This window comes from Triturus cristatus, chromosome 12 (genome assembly GCF_964204655.1).
Source record: "Triturus cristatus chromosome 12, aTriCri1.1, whole genome shotgun sequence".
In the NCBI taxonomy this organism is placed as follows: domain Eukaryota; kingdom Metazoa; phylum Chordata; class Amphibia; order Caudata; family Salamandridae; genus Triturus; species Triturus cristatus.
The window spans coordinates 727471348-727494299 of NC_140595.1; the positions used below are offsets into that span (position 1 = coordinate 727471348).

Sequence of the window (22952 nt, forward strand, 5' to 3'; positions counted from 1 at the left end):
GTCCAGTGGCAGCTTTGACTTATCTAATGTGACACAGAGGGTTAATATGCCTACTGCAAAGTGTACAATGCATTTTAAAAAACAGTATTTTATGTGCATAGGTCAGTGGGTTACTGATTTTGTCACAGATATTCTTTTGTCACTGTGCAATTCATAAGGCACAATCGTAATCTAGCACAGTGTCCTATAAACTGTCTTCAAAGAGCTGCTTGCAAACTGCATGGTAAAAGTTAGCAACATATGTTTATTCCCAGTCTATCATTATCCTGATGCTGCTATGTTCCCACTTCCTGCACATGAACAATTTTGTAATGCCGTTTTGTTACTTCTCTGTGTGCTGCCTAATGCAGCACACATGGAAGTTACAAAACGTCATTTTTTATTAAAGATTGTTTATGTGCAGAAAGGGTCACCTTCCTGAACATAAACAATCAAAGCAAAAACTAGGAGAAATAAAGCATTCCTCCTCATTTCGCCAAGTTAAGACCAGGTTTTTCATGGTCTTAATTTTGGTGCGGTCTCCTATTTCAGCTGACCTTGTAAATAGAGGGCAGCGTCAAAATCAATGGGTGTTTGAGTGAAACCCCCACTGCAACTCCCACTGCCCATCATTTTCATGCTAAGCATTGCGTGAAAGTTAGCCTTATATATAAGGCAGCGTTAAGCCACAATAAGTGGCTTAACGCTGCCTTGTAAATAAGGCGAAGCCCCTACTGCCACAGGAACATCGCAAAAAGTGACGTTCCCATGGCTATAGGGACTTGTAAATATGCCCCTAAAATCCTTAGTAATTTGAGTATTTGTTTTTTGTGCACACGTGTGTTTATTTTTTTTTAATTACTATTTTAATGTTTGAAATTTAAATCCTACAAATTGCTTGGGGGTCCCCGTCTTCCAGTGGTGACTCAATGGGGGTCCTCAGGAGTCAAAAGTTTGGGAACCCCTGGCCTAGAGTTCAGTTCTTGAGTGTGTGAGACCATTTGCTGACTGAGTGTGTACAACAAATGTTTTACACTGTACTCTGATACTGCCTTACTGCTCGGCAAGCTACCACTTTAGAGAGTAAGGTTATATCTAACTTTAGCCTCTGCCAAACCTCTGGGGACTGGGGACTCTGTGCACACTGTACCTATTTGGGAACAGTATATACAGAGCCACTTTCTCACAGTAGTGATAAAGTGATTAGAGTCCTAAGGCCAACATAAAGATACAGCAAAACGTGAGGTGAAAACTAAAAAGGTTGCTGGTAGGCCACCTTAAGGATGCCAGGTCTACCAAAAACTGAATTAAGGATAACATGAGTAAAACATCAGGTTTCTCTACTGCATTTGGTGAGACAAGTGGGCCTTCTTTTATCTTCCATTCAAGCAATCTTTGACAGACCCCTTTATTATAGAGCTTTTCAAGGATTAAAGATAAGGCACTTACAAAGGAGTCCCAAATACTCAGAGATGGTTGACTTCTGTAATATGGGTCGTAGACTAAAAGCAGCGCAAAAACAGAGTGCAACAGGGTCCAAAAAACTTGAGTGCCACAAGGGAGTTTGAATGCAAGCGTATCCTTTTACAGATCCAGAGATGTACTCATGCAATTTTTGTTTTTAGGACAGAACGTGCATGATGAAAAAAACATTGTTTTTAAAAAGCGCATTGCAGAATATCAGTACTTTGATGTGGGAAAACTTCAAAACTTTCAAACAAAATATTTGTAGGCAGCTTACAGCAAGTTGTTGTGGCCGAGTGGTTAAGGCGATGGACTCGAAATCCATTGGGGTATCCCCGCGCAGGTTCGAATCCTGCCAACAACGAGAATCTTTTTATTATCGGCTACAATTTCAGAAGTTAACCTTTAGTATTTCTTCCATTTCAGTTTTATAAATAGGTGGCTTATTTTTGTGTCACTATTGCCTCTCCACATATTTGTTATCGCTACCTCTTTCATGTCTTTGCTACACCTCATTCCTACTTTAGCACTGGTGTAAACGCTTCAAATTATTATACCGTTGCTCTCTCATTCATACCTGCGCATGCACTTGAAAGTTACTTTACCAATAAAAGACGCAAAGAGAGAAATAGAACAAAAGTGCTGGCTGGATTGGCAAACACACTTCATAAAACTGCATTTTCTTTTTTATTCTCCCCCGTGTTACATGCTTAACCTCCCCATGTGTAATTTCTCTTAACCTGCTGTCCCAGGAAGAGAATTTCATCTACTGGCTCTTTCTGTGTTTTTTTCCCTAGTCTGTCTTTCCCATTTCTTAGCTGTGTAACTGTTCCTTTACGCGCTCTATTTAAACGCCATCAATCTCATTTGAGCTCCTTGCTCCCGCTTCTGTTTTCTCCACCTCTCATACTGCCAGTTCTCTCTTTCTCTGTGGTTGGTGGCTACTTTCCTGAGCTTCCGAAGCCACGTGGTTCCTGCCTCTTGTTGTCAGACTTGAATTGGAAAAGGAACCATATTAACAAGCATTTACCACTCACACACGGCGGAAGTTTATACTTTAATTCAGTGAGCTAAGAAAAGCGTGTTGTGGGTCCCCTACGAGCCATGGTGCTTGCTTCATCATGATTTGGCACCAGTCATTAGCCGCAGCTCTGCTAATGAGCCACTGAGGTCAGTTTCAATATTTACTCAAAAACATAACCATGCAGCCCACCCCTCAACTGTGTATTTATCTTGCTTTTCTGCTGTTCGTGTGATTAGCTGGGAGGAGCTCACGGCGACATCCTCCCTATAAAAGTGTAGATGGATCACTCTCTAACTCTTTCTTGCTTCACATACAAATGGCTTGAAAGGTGCAGGGAAGATGCAGGTCTAATAGACAGAATAGAAGGTCTGTGCCAGGTGGGTTTCTCTGCATTGGTGTCCCATCACAGGTCCGCAAGTGTAATGTGTGATCTTTGACTCCTGGCATTTCACAAGCAGGCAGCCAGGAAACGGTTTCAGCCTATCAACCACTGAGGAGACGCAGCCTCTGAATGAGGAATGAGGAAGCAATGAATACATCCAGCCTATCACAGGAATAGCCCTGAGTGTTCCGAATTATAAATTCTCCATGTCACTGTATGTCGTTGAGCCCAAGTAGCTCGCCGTGATCGTATAGTGGATAGTACTCTGCGTTGTGGCCGCAGCAACCTCGGTTTGAATCCGAGTCACGGCATTGTGGTTGGCAATGTCACGGCAGTTGGGTGTTATTTTTACAGAATTAGCAAATGTGCCAGTGGTTTTTGTAAAATGTCTATTAAAAACAGATCCTTTCAAATATTTAAACCATCTAACAACAAATGATTTAAACTCGCATGATTATAAGCTGTAGCTATAATGTATTTACTTACATAAATTATCGTTCTTGAACCTATTGGGGGTGGAGGGGGAGCGGAGCTCACCCCCCAGGTGCAGTTGAGTGACCTGTGTTGTGGCTCTCTAGAGGGAAGGCACAAATTTTGCTGTCACCCAGCCCAATCCAGACGTGTATTGGGGCCAGGTTTCAGGCAAATAGAGCAGTAAGTGCAGAGAAATGTTCACTCTCTAAAAGTGGCATTTCTAAAATAGTAAAGTTAAATCCAACCTCACCACTAAGTAGGATTTTCAATAAATAAATAAAGCTACTCCTCTCCGATATGGAATTACCAAATAAAAAGTATAGGGGAATACACAGAGCTAACCTATGAGAGGGGTAGACCTCACAGTAGTGAAAAATGAAATAGACTGTTTGGTACTTACAGGACACGCGAACCACCAAAGTACATATCTTATTTTTTACTTACATAGCATCATGCACCTAGGACTACCTAGGGCCTACCTTAGGTATAAATTATATGTAATAAAAGGGGAGTTTAAGGCTTGGCAAGTAGGCTGCGACTCCCCTGGGAGACCCCTGAGTCTATGCCCAGAACCATAACTCTGCCAGTCGAGTACTTACCTAAAAGCCGATAACTCACTTTTCTTCCATAGGCTAAAATTTCGTTGTTTCACTTGGAAATTCTTCTAAGTGGTGTGGAGTTTTGGAACTTTAAAATATTCATCTAAAATCAGCCGAACAACGAATTCTGATTTACTCACCTGTTATCAGGAGAGGCCTCAGTGCTGCATCTTGGAGCTCAGTACTGACCCTGCAAAGTAATTTTAACCGTACTTACCAGTAACTCGAATTTCCTTCCATGGGATATCATTGCCTGCTTTTTGCTGAAAATTTTCTAAGTGTCGATTTTTGAAACTTACAAATATTCTTTAAAAATCGTACCAACTGTGAAAACGTAATTGTTTACCTGTTTTAGATAGATGTCCCAGTACTGAGCCTAGGAGCCCAGCACTGGATTACAAAAGTAACGAGAATGTACTTTACCCGTAACTTGAATTTTCTTCCATAGAAAACCATTGACTGTTTTTCTGTGAAATTTCTTCTAAGTGTCGATTTTGCAAACATGTAAATATTCCTTAAAAATCGCCTGTATAACTTAAACCTAGTTTCTCACCTGCTTACAGGTGGTACAGTAGTGCTGGATCTAGGATCCAACACTGACCTAGAAAAGGAACCATAACCCCACTTACCTGCTAAGTGAATTTCCTTCCATAGGATAACATTGGTAATTTGATCAGCAAAAGTTTCAAATGTCAACTTGTAAAATAGCAAAATATTGCTTAAAAATCACAACAGTAACTAAAACGAATTTACTCACTTGTTTCCAAGAACTGTCCCAGGACTGAATCTAGGATCCAGTCCTGGATTTAGAAAAGTAATCCTGAAAGTAATTAATTGCATATAACTTAAAATTCCCATTGAGCTCAATGTATTATTGTGATTCAAATTGTGTTGCCTATTGCAATAAACTGTAACTATGACCTGCAAAAGTCAATTGCCTATTGCAAAGTATTTAACTAAAGCATCTAATTCTGAGAAAGTATATTTTGATACCTATTGTTGGTTCTAAAATAAAACAACAATATCTTTTGTATGCAAACCAATGGATTAGTGTTCAGTTCTTGAGTGTGTGAGACCATTTGCTGACTGAGTGTGTACAACAAATGTTTTACACTGTACTCTGATACTGCCTTACTGCTCGGCAAGCTACCACTTTAGAGAGTAAGGTTATATCTAACTTTAGCCTCTGCCAAACCTCTGGGGACTGGGGACTCTGTGCACACTGTACCTATTTGGGAACAGTATATACAGAGCCACTTTCTCACAGTAGTGATAAAGTGATTAGAGTGCTAAGGCCAACATAAAGATACAGCAAAACGTGAGGTGAAAAGCAAAAAGGTTGCTGGTAGGCCACCTTAAGGATGCCAGGTCTACCAAAAACTGAACTAAGGATAACATGAGTAAAACATCAGGTTTCTCTACTGCATTTGGTGAGACAAGTGGGCCTTCTTTTATCTTCCATTCAAGCAATCTTTGACAGACCCCTTTATTATAGAGCTTTTCAAGGATTAAAGATAAGGCACTTACAAAGGAGTCCCAAATACTCAGAGATGGTTGACTTCTGTAATATGGGTCGTAGACTAAAAGCAGCGCAAAAACAGAGTGCAACAGGGTCCAAAAAACTTGAGTGCCACAAGGGAGTTTGAATGCAAGCGTATCCTTTTACAGATCCAGAGATGTACTCATGCAATTTTTGTTTTTAGGACAGAACGTGCATGATGAAAAAAACATTGTTTTTAAAAAGCGCATTGCAGAATATCAGTACTTTGATGTGGGAAAACTTCAAAACTTTCAAACAAAATATTTGTAGGCAGCTTACAGTAAGTTGTTGTGGCCGAGTGGTTAAGGCGATGGACTCGAAATCCATTGGGGTATCCCCGCGCAGGTTCGAATCCTGCCAACAACGAGAATCTTTTTATTATCGGCTACAATTTCAGAAGTTAACCTTTAGTATTTCTTCCATTTCAGTTTTATAAATAGGTGGCTTATTTTTGTGTCACTATTGCCTCTCCACATATTTGTTATCGCTACCTCTTTCATGTCTTTGCTACACCTCATTCCTACTTTAGCACTGGTGTAAACGCTTCAAATTATTATACCGTTGCTCTCTCATTCATACCTGCGCATGCACTTGAAAGTTACTTTACCAATAAAAGACGCAAAGAGAGAAATAGAACAAAAGTGCTGGCTGGATTGGCAAACACACTTCATAAAACTGCATTTTCTTTTTTATTCTCCCCCGTGTTACATGCTTAACCTCCCCATGTGTAATTTCTCTTAACCTGCTGTCCCAGGAAGAGAATTTCATCTACTGGCTCTTTCTGTGTTTTTTTCCCTAGTCTGTCTTTCCCATTTCTTAGCTGTGTAACTGTTCCTTTACGCGCTCTATTTAAACGCCATCAATCTCATTTGAGCTCCTTGCTCCCGCTTCTGTTTTCTCCACCTCTCATACTGCCAGTTCTCTCTTTCTCTGTGGTTGGTGGCTACTTTCCTGAGCTTCCGAAGCCACGTGGTTCCTGCCTCTTGTTGTCAGACTTGAATTGGAAAAGGAACCATATTAACAAGCATTTACCACTCACACACGGCGGAAGTTTATACTTTAATTCAGTGAGCTAAGAAAAGCGTGTTGTGGGTCCCCTACGAGCCATGGTGCTTGCTTCATCATGATTTGGCACCAGTCATTAGCCGCAGCTCTGCTAATGAGCCACTGAGGTCAGTTTCAATATTTACTCAAAAACATAACCATGCAGCCCACCCCTCAACTGTGTATTTATCTTGCTTTTCTGCTGTTCGTGTGATTAGCTGGGAGGAGCTCACGGCGACATCCTCCCTATAAAAGTGTAGATGGATCACTCTCTAACTCTTTCTTGCTTCACATACAAATGGCTTGAAAGGTGCAGGGAAGATGCAGGTCTAATAGACAGAATAGAAGGTCTGTGCCAGGTGGGTTTCTCTGCATTGGTGTCCCATCACAGGTCCGCAAGTGTAATGTGTGATCTTTGACTCCTGGCATTTCACAAGCAGGCGGCCAGGAAACGGTTTCAGCCTATCAACCACTGAGGAGACGCAGCCTCTGAATGAGGAATGAGGAAGCAATGAATACATCCAGCCTATCACAGGAATAGCCCTGAGTGTTCCGAATTATAAATTCTCCATGTCACTGTATGTCGTTGAGCCCAAGTAGCTCGCCGTGATCGTATAGTGGTTAGTACTCTGCGTTGTGGCCGCAGCAACCTTGGTTTGAATCCGAGTCACGGCATTGTGGTTGGCAATGTCACGGCAGTTGGGTGTTATTTTTACAGAATTAGCAAATGTGCCAGTGGTTTTTGTAAAATGTCTATTAAAAACAGATCCTTTCAAATATTTAAACCATCTAACAACAAATGATTTAAACTCGCATGATTATAAGCTGTAGCTATAATGTATTTACTTACATAAATTATCGTTCTTGAACCTATTGGGGGTGGAGGGGGAGCGGAGCTCACCCCCCAGGTGCAGTTGAGTGACCTGTGTTGTGGCTCTCTAGAGGGAAGGCACAAATTTTGCTGTCACCCAGCCCAATCCAGACGTGTATTGGGGCCAGGATTCAGGCAAATAGAGCAGTAAGTGCAGAGAAATGATCACTCTCTAAAAGTGGCATTTCTAAAATAGTAAAGTTAAATCCAACCTCACCAGTAAGTAGGATTTTCAATAAATAAATAAAGCTACTCCTCTCCGATATGGAATTACCAAATAAAAAGTATAGGGGAATACACAGAGCTAACCTATGAGAGGGGTAGACCTCACAGTAGTGAAAAATGAAATAGACTGTTTGGTACTTACAGGACACGCGAACCACCAAAGTACATATCTTATTTTTTACTTACATAGCATCATGCACCTAGGACTACCTAGGGCCTACCTTAGGTGTAAATTATATGTAATAAAAGGGGAGTTTAAGGCTTGGCAAGTAGGCTGGGACTCCCCTGGGAGACCCCTGAGTCTATGCCCAGAACCATAACTCTGCCAGTCGAGTACTTACCTAAAAGCCGATAACTCACGTTTCTTCCATAGGCTAAAATTTCGTTGTTTCACTTGGAAATTCTTCTAAGTGGTGTGGAGTTTTGGAACTTTAAAATATTCATCTAAAATCAGCCGAACAACGAATTCTGATTTACTCACCTGTTATCAGGAGAGACCTCAGTGCTGCATCTTGGAGCTCAGTACTGACCCTGAAAAGTAATTTTAACCGTACTTACCAGTAACTCGAATTTCCTTCCATGGGATATCATTGCCTGCTTTTTGCTGAAAATTTTCTAAGTGTCGATTTTTGAAACTTACAAATATTCTTTAAAAATCGTACCAACTGTGAAAACGTAATTGTTTACCTGTTTTAGATAGATGTCCCAGTACTGAGCCTAGGAGCCCAGCACTGGATTACAAAAGTAACGAGAATGTACTTTACCCGTAACTTGAATTTTCTTCCATAGGAAACCATTGACTGTTTTTCTGTGAAATTTCTTCTAAGTGTCGACTTTGCAAACATGTAAATATTCCTTAAAAATCGCCTGTATAACTTAAACGCAGTTTCTCACCTGCTTACAGGTGGTACAGTAGTGCTGGATCTAGGATCCAACACTGACCTAGAAAAAGGAACCATAACCCCACTTACCTGCTAAGTGAATTTCCTTCCATAGGATAACATTGGTAATTTGATCAGCAAAAGTTTCTAAGTGTCAACTTGTAAAATAGCAAAATATTGCTTAAAAATCACAACAGTAACTAAAACGAATTTACTCACTTGTTTCCAAGAACTGTCCCAGGACTGAATCTAGGATCCAGTCCTGGATTTAGAAAAGTAATCCTGAAAGTAATTAATTGCATATAACTTAAAATTCCCATTGAGCTCAATGTATTATTGTGATTCAAATTGTGTTGCCTATTGCAATAAACTGTAACTATGACCTGCAAAAGTCAATTGACTATTGCAAAGTATTTAACTAAAGCATCTCATTCTGAGAAAGTATATTTTGATACCTATTGTTGGTTCTAAAATAAAACAACAATATCTTTTGTATGCAAACCAATGGCCTAGAGCAGTGTTTCCCAAACTGGGGTCCGAGGACCCCCAGGGGTCCGTGACATAGTCCCAGGGGGTCCGCAGGTAGCAGTTTTAAAAGCACTGCAAAGTTCCATGTAAAATTAGCAGTTTTCGAGCAACTATAAAAGTGTCAAGAAAATGCCAGTGATTAATGTACCTGCTGGAGAGAGATGAGAGTTTTGTCCAGTGGCAGCTTTGACTTATCTAATGTGACACAGAGGGTTAATATGCCTACTGCAAAGTGTACAATGCATTTTAAAAAACAGTATTTTATGTGCATAGGTCAGTGGGTTACTGATTTTGTCACAGATATTCTTTTGTCACTGTGCAATTCATAAGGCACAATCGTAATCTAGCACAGTGTCCTATAAACTGTCTTCAAAGAGCTGCTTGCAAACTGCATGGTAAAAGTTAGCAACATATGTTTATTCCCAGTCTATCATTATCCTGATGCTGCTATGTTCCCACTTCCTCCACATGAACAATTTTGTAATGCCGTTTTGTTTCTTCTCTGTGTGCTGCCTAATGCAGCACACATGGAAGTTACAAAACGTCATTTTTTATTAAAGATTGTTTATGTGCAGAAAGGGTCACCTTCCTGAACATAAACAATCAAAGCAAAAACTAGGAGAAATAAAGCATTCCTCCTCATTTCGCCAAGTTAAGACCAGGTTTTTCATGGTCTTAATTTTGGTGCGGTCTCCTATTTCAGCTGACCTTGTAAATAGAGGGCAGCGTCAAAATCAATGGGTGTTTGAGTGAAACCCCCACTGCAACTCCCACTGCCCACCATTTTCATGCTAAGCATTGCGTGAAAGTTGGCCTTATATATAAGGCAGCGTTAAGCCACAATAAGTGGCTTAACGCTGCCTTGTAAATAAGGTGAAGCCCCTACTGCCACAGGAACATCGCAAAAAGTGACGTTCCCATGGCTATAGGGACTTGTAAATATGCCCCTAAAATCCTTAGTAATTTGAGTATTTGTTTTTTGTGCACACGTGTGTTTATTTTTTTTTAATTACTATTTTAATGTTTGAAATTTAAATCCTACAAATTGCTTGGGGGTCCCCGTCTTCCAGTGGTGACTCAATGGGGGTCCTCAGGAGTCAAAAGTTTGGGAACCACTGGCCTAGAGTTCAGTTCTTGAGTGTGTGAGACCATTTGCTGACTGAGTGTGTACAACAAATGTTTTACACTGTACTCTGATACTGCCTTACTGCTCGGCAAGCTACCACTTTAGAGAGTAAGGTTATATCTAACTTTAGCCTCTGCCAAACCTCTGGGGACTGGGGACTCTGTGCACACTGTACCTATTTGGGAACAGTATATACAGAGCCACTTTCTCACAGTAGTGATAAAGTGATTAGAGTCCTAAGGCCAACATAAAGATACAGCAAAACGTGAGGTGAAAACTAAAAAGGTTGCTGGTAGGCCACCTTAAGGATGCCAGGTCTACCAAAAACTGAACTAAGGATAACATGAGTAAAACATCAGGTTTCTCTACTGCATTTGGTGAGACAAGTGGGCCTTCTTTTATCTTCCATTCAAGCAATCTTTGACAGACCCCTTTATTATAGAGCTTTTCAAGGATTAAAGATAAGGCACTTACTAAGGAGTCCCAAATACTCAGAGATGGTTGACTTCTGTAATATGGGTCGTAGACTAAAAGCAGCGCAAAAACAGAGTGCAACAGGGTCCAAAAAACTTGAGTGCCACAAGGGAGTTTGAATGCAAGCGTATCCTTTTACATATCCAGAGATGTACTCATGCAATTTTTGTTTTTAGGACAGAACGTGCATGATGAAAAAAACATTGTTTTTAAAAAGCGCATTGCAGAATATCAGTACTTTGATGTGGGAAAACTTCAAAACTTTCAAACAAAATATTTGTAGTCAGCTTACAGCAAGTTGTTGTGGCCGAGTGGTTAAGGCGATGGACTAGAAATCCATTGGGGTATCCCCGCGCAGGTTCGAATCCTGCCAACAACGAGAATCTTTTTATTATCGGCTACAATTTCAGAAGTTAACCTTTAGTATTTCTTCCATTTCAGTTTTATAAATAGGTGGCTTATTTTTGTGTCACTATTGCCTCTCCACATATTTGTTATCGCTACCTCTTTCATGTCTTTGCTACACCTCATTCCTACTTTAGCACTGGTGTAAACGCTTCAAATTATTATACCGTTGCTCTCTCATTCATACCTGCGCATGGACTTGAAAGTTACTTTACCAATAAAAGATTCAAAGAGAGAAATAGAACAAAAGTGCTGGCTGGATTGGAAAACACACTTCATAAAATTGCATTTTCTTTTTTATTCTCCCCCGTGTTACATGCTTAACCTCCCCATGTGTAATTTCTCTTAACCTGCTGTCCCAGGAAGAGAATTTCATGTACAGGCTCTTTCTGTGTTTTTTTCCCTAGTCTGTCTTTCCCATTTCTTAGCTGTGTAACTGTTCCTTTACGCGCTCTATTTAAACGCCATCAATCTCATTTGAGCTCCTTGCTCCCGCTTCTGTTTTCTCCACCTCTCATACTGCCAGTTCTCTCTTTCTTTGTGGTTGGTGGCTACTTTCCTGAGCTTCCGAAGGCACGTGGTTCCTGCCTCTTGTTGTCAGACTTGAATTGGAAAAGGAACCATATTAACAAGCCTTTACCACTCACACACGGCGGAAGTTTATACTTTAATTCAGTGAGCTAAGAAAAGCGTGTTGTGGGTCCCCTACGAGCCATTGTGCTTGCTTCATCATCATTTGGCACCAGTCATTAGCCGCAGCTCTGCTAATGAGCCACTGAGGTCAGTTTCAATATTTACTCAAAAACATAACCATGCAGCCCACCCCTCAACTGTGTATTTATCTTGCTTTTCTGCTGTTCGTGTGATTAGCTGGGAGGAGCTCACGGCGACATCCTCCCTATAAAAGTGTAGATGGATCACTCTCTAACTCTTTCTTGCTTCACATACAAATGGCTTGAAAGGTGCAGGGAAGATGCAGGTCTAATAGACAGAATAGAAGGTCTGTGCCAGGTGGGTTTCTCTGCATTGGTGTCCCATCACAGGTCCGCAAGTGTAATGTGTGATCTTTGACTCCTGGCATTTCACAAGCAGGCGGCCAGGAAACGGTTTCAGCCTATCAACCACTGAGGAGACGCAGCCTCTGAATGAGGAATGAGGAAGCAATGAATACATCCAGCCTATCACAGGAACAGCCCTGAGTGTTCCGAATTATAAATTCTCCATTTTCCACAAATTGTTGCGCAGGTGAGCACGCGCTAAGAGTCATGGTATGAGGGGAACGAGTACCTGTGGTGTCTCAGAAGCACCGTCGGAACGGAGTAAAGAAAACTGGGTAACTACAGTCTGTTTATGGTATTGGTAATTTGAAATACCATTCTACAATTAATTTAAAAATTGAAGACTGAAACAAGGATGGTTTGAGTAGGAAAGGTCCCGCCCCCTGCCGGATGGAGAGGAGTCAGAGTGAAAGAACACGAGGGAGCTCTCTCTAATCTCTGTGTTTGCCTTCACGGGAACTAATTCCCTGCTGTTCATTGCCCGGTCCTTAGAAGGTGTTGGGTCTGCTTACCCATCTGTGGCAGGGCCTGTATGCTGAGGAGTAAGAGTCATTCCAGACACTCTTGGATAGTCTTACGACCTATGTATTGCCATCTTTCACATTAGGATTGTTCTAGGAGCACCAGCTGCACATGTGGCCTCATGAGCCACCCTACAGAAGGGAAGGCTGTTCTACCACCAATCAACACCTCTGGGACATGAAAGCTTCACAACCTGGGCTTCCTGGGTCCCTTAGTTTGTTGCATCCTCTTTAACCATCCTGTACAGACTTGTGCTATGAACTGCTTGAAGCACTGGGAGGTAAAGCTATCCAGACTCTTAACACAATCCACGCTCTGTTTTCAGCTGCAGTAGGGAAGGAATCTGAGGAACGACGTGGGACTAACCAGTTGACTTTCTTGCCTTTCCCGGCCCAACAACTCGCGGGTCCCGCAGCGTCCAGTGAACACCGTAAGAGCGCCTGGACGGGGTTGCCTTCACCGGGGTGAGCGCATCTGTACAGGGCTGCGAGCAGCAGGGGACTCCATTGCCCAGGAGTCCCTGCGAGCCCCATTGCCTACACCTGGGCTGCTCTCCCTGCACGACACGCCCCCCTGCATAGCTGTGATTAAAAGCAGAACACCAAGCTCCCATCCCTGGGATTCATCTTTGCTTTCAGGAACGACGTGGGACTAACCAGTTGACTTTCTTGCCTTTCCCGGCCCAACAACTCGCCGGACCCGCTGCGCGGGTCCCGCAGCGTCCAGTGAACACCGTAAGAGCGCCTGGACGGGGTTGCCTTCACCGGGGTGAGCGCATCTGTACAGGGCTGCGAGCAGCAGGGGACTCCATTGCCCAGGAGTCCCTGCGAGCCCCATTGCCTACACCTGGGCTGCTCTCCCTGCACGACACGCCCCCCTCACCTACCTAATTTCCAAACTTAAGCAGCCACTCATCCGCAGCGCGGGAGCGCGCGGGAGCGCCCGGGGCTAAGCCCGGGCAAAGGGCGGGCCGTCTAAGGACGTCCAAGGACGTACAGGGACGGGCCGGGCCCTTTCTCTTACTCTCGGGATTCGAGGACTCAAAGTATGTTTTAGTTATCAATGTGATAAGATGTTGAATGTAGTTATAATGTGTAATTGAAGTTTTAAACTTTTATCTAATTTATATTTTAAATTGTACACATTATTCCTTATTTTTAGTCTTATGATGTCCTCATCACTAAGAAAGGGTAGGCGGGTTACAGTAAAGTCAAGTAGTGTTAAAGCCACTGGAACCTTAGATGATTTTATCACCCGTGCCACGGGGATATTAGATAAGGAAATTGCTCTTACTGAAAAGCGTTTGTCTCTGGACTTAGTTACGGGGAAGCGTTCATCTTTGGGTCGGTTTGCATCTGTGGTCACTCCTGAAAAGAGCATAATAAACGACTTGGAAGCCAGCCCAGACTTAGCCGTTACTTCAGAAAATCAAGAAATATCTATGGGCGATGTAGTGAACGGTCCAATAGAAGATTGTTCTGTATTGAGCAATATTGAGGATGGGATCCAACACCCTAATTTGACCCTGTCGGGCCCCATTTCCCTACAATCCAAAGCTTCGGCCTCTGTTCCAGAAGTCACAAAAACTAGTAAACGTAAAAGAGGGGGAGGTCACTTGAAGGGAAGGGTCATACGTATGGGAGACCCTGGTGATCTGACTCATTGCTGCCAAAACAACAACAACAAAGCTTTGTTAACACATATTGAGAAGCTGGTAAAAAATCTCTTGTTACCCCTTATTGAGAGAACACAAATAGTTAACCTAAAATTGGACCAATTAGAGCACTTAATATCAGTTAACACACATTCGCTGGAAATTTTGGCTAACAACAGCAAATTTCCACAGGCCCAGGGGAATTGTATTGAAATAAAGAAGGGGGCTCATAAAACCTCTATTCAAAAACCAAGTAATCCGCCCCAGCCTATTGCATCTGTTGATTCCCAGCGAACCCCTGTACGATCAGTCCCAACTAGACCTGCACTGGTGGCTGATGGGGACTCTCAGTCAATACCGATTATGGCTATAGCAGCAGCACCGAGCTCAATTACATCTAAGCCAGTAGCCTCATCTCAAGTTAAACAAACTCCACTGAGCGGCCCATTAGTTCTGGATGAAATGGCACCTCCAAGTAAACCAATATGTGTGAATATACCCCCCGAATCTGCACCTTTTATGGCCATCCTGACAGGTGTCCCGGTGGTCGCACCAAATAAACATGAATCAAATCAGGACCTATCAAATAAAGTCATATTCTGGCTCAACAACAATAGACCACTCCCCCCAGCCTCTAGTACAAAAATATTAAACGTACGAAGGGTCCCTTGGGTTGGCCCAAGCAAGAAGGATTTAGAGGGGGATTGTATCCTAATTAATTTTAGGGACAGGTGGGTCAAGGACTTAATCTGTAACAAAGCAAGGTTTGCTAGAATGGGGGATATTCAATGTATAGGTCTTGAATATTTTTATCCCAACTTGCATCATCTTCCCCCTAACCCTCGCTTTCCTGGGTCGAGAGTGCAGGGTAATAATTACTCTGGATGGACTCAGATTAATACTATATCTCGACCCCCTCAAAATCATCCTGGTTTGTGGTTCCAGGGTGATGGATCTTTCATGGGGCCAACAAGTTTCAAAAATTTTGGGCAAACCCCCTATGACCAATCAAGAAGGAGATTCCAGGGGGAGGAATACCTAGGGTGGATGCCAAATAACAATATTCCATTAAGAAACCGATTTGACCCACTGGTGGGAATGGAGGGTTTAGATTGACCATTAGACAAGAAAAAGGAAAGCATTTTATCTACCACAGATTTGGTCATGGGGGAAAACGGGGGGATAAGGCAGGAGGATAACCAGGTGGTGGACGCTTTCGACCACAATGCTCAACCTAATATGCGTTCGGATAGTCAAACTGTTAGCAACTTAGCCTGTGAGCTAAACCCACCAATTACTGGGCCTGACCTGGAAACTCCAATAAAGTTTGTGGACAATAGCCTAGGGGAACCTGGGCTGTGTCTAATCTCATGGAATATTGCAGGTCTTGCGGGTAGAATGGAGGATGAAGCTTGGCTGGAGCATGTGGGTGGTCAGGATATCCTGTGCTTTCAGGAGACATGGAGCAGAGTGGGTGGGGAAATTGATGGTTTTCAATCTTTTAATGTTTTGGCGGTCCCATCACTAGCTGGGAGGGCAAGGGGTGGGTTAATGACAGCTCTATCCATCAAACTAAAGAACCTGATAACCTCAAAAATAGTGGATACTCCTTGGTACCAGTTGCTCTTGTTGGAAAATTTGTTCCCAGAGCCCGTGTTGTTAATTAATTGGTACCATAATGTCTTTGATAGAAATGATGTATCTACAATCCAGAGTTTGGAGGAAGCAATATGTAAGGCTCGTAGTGATCGAGCTTTATTAGTAGTTATTTGGGTTGGTGATTTTAATTGTACACTGTGCAAATTTGGTGGCTGCAATGTCTGTGGTATCAATGATCTAAATGAACAGCCCTTGATGCATTTTAAACACACGCCCCAGGGGGACGCTTTAAATAATATCATTATTCTAAATGACTTATGTATGGTAGAGCCCTGGGCTGCCCCAAATATATCGCCAATACCAACCTTTCAGGGAACAAGAGGTGCAATGAGTACTATTGATTTTGTATTTGTGTCTAGTAACTTTCTTCATTATGTTAATAGGCTTGAGGTAATCGCAAGTGCCGTAAGCGATCATAATCCTTTAATGCTATCCTTGAGTGCCCCTGCTAGTAGAAAACATTTGGTTTGGGAGCAACCCATAACATATAATAAAAATCAGGGAGTTACCATGAAGTGGGGGAAAATAAATGCTGAAGGCCTTGAGGTAGAGATTCTGAATGTTTGTAAAACTGAGATCGAATCATGCCTGTCTCTGACGTCTGATCCAGACAAGGTCATTGGGAGTTTTGAAAAATTATGTGGGCACGTGGCTGAGCACCTTAGAAAACCAGTGGGGAAAAAGAATTTAAGGTGTTTTAAATGGTTTGACTCCGCATGCTCTGCCTCACATAAATCCTTAAAAGCTGCCCTTACACAAAAACCAAGAAATAAGGAACTGATAAGATCGACCAGAAGGGCTTATAAAGAGGCCATCACAAAGAGGAAGCAGGAATTGAAAAATCGAGCCTGGGACGATCTAGAGAAGGCCTCTGAGCTAAAAGATAGTAGGCTCTTCTGGGAAGTAGTAAATCGTCCCTTGTTTAAAAATGACACCAAAGAAAGTATACTGACGCAGATTACTGGTGAATCTTGGGAAGTTCACTTTGGTAAAATCTTTAATCCCAAAGCATTATTACTTTCGGATTTGTTGGATGATGTAGGGGATTTGGTGGTACCATCTTCAGCTTTGCTTCTTAGCTCTTCACTTACACTGGAAGAGGTTGAAGTAGCTTTGAGGAAGGGCATATCATTAAAAGCCCCGGGCCCTGATGCCGTCCCTTTAGACTTTTTTAAACATAATATTGAAGCTTGGGCACCTTTATTACTGAATGTTTTTAGGGCTGTTGTTCTTGGTCGCATCCCTGTATCGTGGAAGGTGGCAGTGGTGGTGCCGATTTTCAAGAAGGGCGATAGGTGTGATCCCCGATGCTATCGCCCTATATCCTTGATCGATGCATCATGTAAACTATTGGGGAGGGTTATTTTGGCCAGATTAGAAACATGGGCTGACTCTGTTGGTCTAATTGTGAACTCCCAGTATGGATTCAGAAGTGGGAAGGGGACAGTTGAGCAGTGCCTGAATTTGGCGCTAATTATTGGCAAGTACATGAAGGCAAGGAGTTCTGCAATTTACCTTGCCTTCATGGACCTGTCAAGCGCCTTTGACACTGTTTGTAGAAGCAGGCTGTGGCAGATGATGGACGATATGGGCTTCGAAGAACCCCTGGTGACACTTCTCCGCAGACTACACGCAGCAACGTCCGTGGCTATAAGATTTGGACCTGGGGGGGAAACAACTAAACCTATTCCCTCAACTGAGGGGGTGCGTCAAGGTTGCATTTTGGCGCCTTTCTTGTTCCTAGTATACACAAATGGACTAGAAAAGTACTTGTTGGACCACTGTTGTGATTTTCCTAAGGTAAACGGTAGGAGTATTCCTATACTCTCATATGCAGACGATACTGTTTTAATGACCCTCACTGGAAACAGTTTGCAGTTGTGCCTAGATGCCTTTAACACCTTCATGCTGGATCTTGACCTGAAGGTAAATTTTGGAAAATCTTTTGCAATGGTCTGTGGTCCTAAAGGAACAAAACCTAGAAAATTTGTGGTGAATCACTCTACTATTGAAAGGGTGGAGAATTTTAATTACCTTGGAAATCTTTTCAATAGCAAACTAAGTTGGGCTCCTTTAATGAAGGCTCGAGCCCAGAGTGCTACCCGCTCCATAGAAGGTCTTTTTCGCTTCTGTGGTAAGTTGGGTCAAAAACCTGTTGCGCACCTTAAAACTCTTTATATATCTAAATGTTTATCTGTGGCTACCTACGGGGCAGGAGTATGGGGGACCGAAAACCCCTCAGTGGTACAAGTGATGGAAAATAAATTCCTAAAACGGGTATTACTGATTCCATCGGGTTCATCGAATAGCTTCTGTCATAATGAAATGGGAATGACCAAAGTGACTGACATCATTCGTCTGTCACCCCTATTATTATGGGGCAAAATATGGTTATCTGACGATTTGCAGCTCTCGAGAGAAATTCTCTCAGACTGCTTGAGCCTGGATAATGCAAACAAGATCCCCTGGTTGTCATACGTCAGGGACATGTTGAATAAGATAGGTTTGGGTCATGTTTATGAAAATCCTGCAAACATCCAGGGAAACATAAAAACCCAAATTAAGTCAAATTACTGGAAGTTTTTAGGCTCACGGTGTCTGGGAGGCCCTATTGGCTATGTACCTAAGTTACAGCATCAATTTTATTTAACTTTTACAACTAATGTCCAATGGCGGTTTTATCTCACGAGGTTTAGGCTAAATACCCTCCATTTTCTTTTCGCCTTTCCTAAACAAGGGGGTTGGTGTGAGCAGCTACCCCCTTGTCCCTGTAATGACAGAGTTAGCCAAAGTACTATACATGTTGTCCTGTTTTGCTCCTTATATCAAGATCCTAGGATTAGATTTATTAAACCTGTCCTGAAGGGGCGGCAACCATGCACTTATAAAGAAGGCTATGATTATTTGCTGTCATTATCTTCTGTTGATACTTGCTGTGCCATGTTAAATTTTATAAGAGTTTCACTTCAGATTAGGAAACGCTATGGATAAATTAGCTGTAGAACTGTGCTTTGCCATTGGATTTGTATTTATGCTGTATGATGGATTTTTTTGAATTGTAATTTTTATTTTATGGATGGATCACCTTATTTGTGTATTATGTTTTTTAACTTTGTGCTTTTATGATTCATTGTATGAATCGAATAAAGATTTTTGAACCGAACCGATTTAAACTCGCATGATTATAAGCTGTAGCTATAATGTATTTACTTACATAAATTATCGTTCTTGAACCTATTGGGGGTGGAGGGGGAGCGGAGGTCACCCCCCAGGTGCAGTTGAGTGACCTGTGTTGTGGCTCTCTAGAGGGAAGGCACAAATTTTGCTGTCACCCAGCCCAATCCAGACGTGTATTGGGGCCAGGTTTCAGGCAAATAGAGCAGTGAGTGCAGAGACATGTTCACTCTCTAAAAGTGGCATTTCTAAAATAGTAAAGTTAAATCCAACCTCACCAGTAAGTAGGATTTTCAATAAATAAATAAAGCTACTCCTCTCCGATATGGAATTACCAAATAAAAAGTATAGGGGAATACACAGAGCTAACCTATGAGAGGGGTAGACCTCACAGTAGTGAAAAATGAAATAGACTGTTTGGTACTTACAGGACACGCGAACCACCAAAGTACATATCTTATTTTTTACTTACATAGCATCATGCACCTAGGACTACCTAGGGCCTACCTTAGGTGTAAATTATAAGTAATAAAAGGGGAGTTTAAGGCTTGGCAAGTAGGCTGGGACTCCCCTGGGAGACCCCTGAGTCTATGCCCAGAACCATAACTCTGCCAGTCGAGTACTTACCTAAAAGCCGATAACTCACTTTTCTTCCATAGGCTAACATTGAGTGGTTTCACTTGGAAATTCTTCTAAGTGGTGTGGAGTTTTGGAACTTTAAAATATTCATCTAAAATCAGCCGAACAACGAATTCTGATTTACTCACCTGTTATCAGGAGAGACCTCAGTGCTGCATCTTGGAGCTCAGTACTGACCCTGAAAAGTAATTTTAACCGTACTTACCAGTAACTCGAATTTCCTTCCATGGGATATCATTGCCTGCTTTTTGCTGAAAATTTTCTAAGTGTCGATTTTTGAAACTTACAAATATTCTTTAAAAATCGTACCAACTGTGAAAACGTAATTGTTTACCTGTTTTAGATAGATGTCCCAGTACTGAGCCTAGGAGCCCAGCACTGGATTACAAAAGTAACGAGAACGTACTTTACCCGTAACTTGAATTTTCTTCCATAGGAAACCATTGACTGTTTTTCTGTGAAATTTCTTCTAAGTGTCGATTTTGCAAACATGTAAATATTCCTTAAAAATCGCCTGTATAACTTAAACGCAGTTTCTCAACTGCTTACAGGTGGTACAGTAGTGCTGGATCTAGGATCCAACACTGACCTAGAAAACGTAACCATAACCCCACTTACCTGCTAAGTGAATTTCCTTCCATAGGATAACATTGGTAATTTGATCAGCAAAAGTTTCTAAGTGTCAACTTTTAAAATAGCAAAATATTGCTTAAAAATCACAACAGTAACTAAAACGAATTTACTCACTTGTTTCCAAGAACTGTCCCAGGACTGAATCTAGGATCCAGTCCTGGATTTAGAAAAGTAATCCTGAAAGTAATTAATTGCATATAACTTAAAATTCCCATTGAGCTCAATGTATTATTGTGATTCAAATTGTGTTGCCTATTGCAATAAACTGTAACTATGACCTGCAAAAGTCAATTGCCTATTGCAAAGTATTTAACTAAAGCATCTCATTCTGAGAAAGTATATTTTGATACCTATTGTTGGTTCTAAAATAAAACAACAATATCTTTTGTATTCAAACCAATGGCCTAGAGTTCAGTTCTTGAGTGTGTGAGACCATTTGCTGACTGAGTGTGTACAACAAATGTTTTACACTGTACTCTGATACTGCCTTACTGCTCGGCAAGCTACCACTTTAGAGAGTAAGGTTATATCTAACTTTAGCCTCTGCCAAACCTCTGGGGACTGGGGACTCTGTGCACACTGTACCTATTTGGGAACAGTATATACAGAGCCACTTTCTCACAGTAGTGATAAAGTGATTAGAGTCCTAAGGCCAACATAAAGATACAGCAAAACGTGAGGTGAAAAGCAAAAAGGTTGCTGGTAGGCCACCTTAAGGATGCCAGGTCTAACAAAAACTGAACTAAGGATAACATGAGTAAAACATCAGGTTTCTCTACTGCATTTGGTGAGACAAGTGGGCCTTCTTTTATCTTCCATTCAAGCAATCTTTGACAGACCCCTTTATTATAGAGCTTTTCAAGGATTAAAGATAAGGCACTTACAAAGGAGTCCCAAATAATCAGAGATGGTTGACTTCTGTAATATGGGTCGTAGACTAAAAGCAGCACAAAAACAGAGTGCAACAGGGTCCAAAAAACTTGAGTGCCACAAGAGAGTTTGAATGCAAGCGTATCCTTTTACAGATCCAGAGATATACTCATGCAATTTTTATTTTTAGGACAGAACGTGCATGATGAAAAAAACATTGTTTTTAAAAAGCGCATTGCAGAATATCAGTACTTTGATGTGGGAAAACTTCAAAACTTTCAAACAAAATATTTGTAGTCAGCTTACAGCAAGTTGTTGTGGCCGAGTGGTTAAGGCGATGGACTAGAAATCCATTGGGGTATCCCCGCGCAGGTTCGAATCCTGCCAACAACGAGAATCTTTTTATTATCGGCTACAATTTCAGAAGTTAACCTTTAGTATTTCTTCCATTTCAGTTTTATAAATAGGTGGCTTATTTTTGTGTCACTATTGCCTCTCCACATATTTGTTATCGCTACCTCTTTCATGTCTTTGCTACACCTCATTCCTACTTTAGCACTGGTGTAAACGCTTCAAATTATTATACTGTTGCTCTCTCATTCATACCTGCGCATGGACTTGAAAGTTACTTTACCAATAAAAGACGCAAAGAGAGAAATAGAACAAAAGTGCTGGCTGGATTGGAAAACACACTTCATAAAATTGTATTTTCTTTTTTATTCTCCCCCGTGTTACATGCTTAACCTCCCCATGTGTAATTTCTCTTAACCTGCTGTCCCAGGAAGAGAATTTCATGTACAGGCTCTTTCTGTGTTTTTTTCCCTAGTCTGTCTTTCCCATTTCTTAGCTGTGTAACTGTTCCTTTACGCGCTCTATTTAAACGCCATCAATCTCATTTGAGCTCCTTGCTCCCGCTTCTGTTTTCTCCACCTCTCATACTGCCAGTTCTCTCTTTCTCTGTGGTTGGTGGCTACTTTCCTGAGCTTCCGAAGCCACGTGGTTCCTGCCTCTTGTTGTCAGACTTGAATTGGAAAAGGAACCATATTAACAAGCCTTTACCACTCACACACGGCGGAAGTTTATACTTTAATTCAGTGAGCTAAGAAAAGCGTGTTGTGGGTCCCCTACGAGCCATTGTGCTTGCTTCATCATCATTTGGCACCAGTCATTAGCCGCAGCTCTGCTAATGAGCCACTGAGGTCAGTTTCAATATTTACTCAAAAACATAACCATGCAGCCCACTCCTCAACTGTGTATTTATCTTGCTTTTCTGCTGTTCGTGTGATTAGCTGGGAGGAGCTCACGGCGACATCCTCCCTATAAAAGTGTAGATGGATCACTCTCTAACTCTTTCTTGCTTCACATACAAATGGCTTGAAAGGTGCAGGGAAGATGCAGGTCTAATAGACAGAATAGAAGGCCTGTGCCAGGTGTGTTTCTCTGCATTGGTGTCCCATCACAGGTCCGCAAGTGTAATGTGTGATCTTTGACTCCTGGCATTTCACAAGCAGGCGGCCAGGAAACGGTTTCAGCCTATCAACCACTGAGGAGACGCAGCCTCTGAATGAGGAATGAGGAAGCAATGAATACATCCAGCCTATCACAGGAACAGCCCTGAGTGTTCCGAATTATAAATTCTCCATGTCATTGTATGTCGTTGAGCCCAAGTAGCTCGCCCTGATCGTATAGTGGTTAGTACTCTGCGTTGTGGCCGCAGCAACCTCGGT

At 41.9% G+C, this 22952-nt stretch overlaps 4 non-coding genes across 4 annotated transcripts; all 4 read left to right on the forward strand.

The window, feature by feature from the left end:
- Window positions 1–1725: 1725 nt before the first annotated feature.
- On the forward strand, window positions 1726–1807 carry TRNAS-CGA (transfer RNA serine (anticodon CGA)). Its single transcript has one exon. It is a non-coding gene; the product is annotated as a tRNA-Ser (tRNA).
- Window positions 1808–5746: 3939 nt separating this feature from the next.
- Window positions 5747–5828, forward strand: TRNAS-CGA (transfer RNA serine (anticodon CGA)). The gene has a single exon. It is a non-coding gene; the product is annotated as a tRNA-Ser (tRNA).
- A 5080-nt stretch (window positions 5829–10908) lies between these two features.
- Window positions 10909–10990, forward strand: TRNAS-AGA (transfer RNA serine (anticodon AGA)). The gene has a single exon. It is a non-coding gene; the product is annotated as a tRNA-Ser (tRNA).
- A 10546-nt stretch (window positions 10991–21536) lies between these two features.
- TRNAS-AGA (transfer RNA serine (anticodon AGA)) lies at window positions 21537–21618 on the forward strand. Its single transcript has one exon. It is a non-coding gene; the product is annotated as a tRNA-Ser (tRNA).
- The last annotated feature ends 1334 nt before the right edge of the window (window positions 21619–22952 follow it).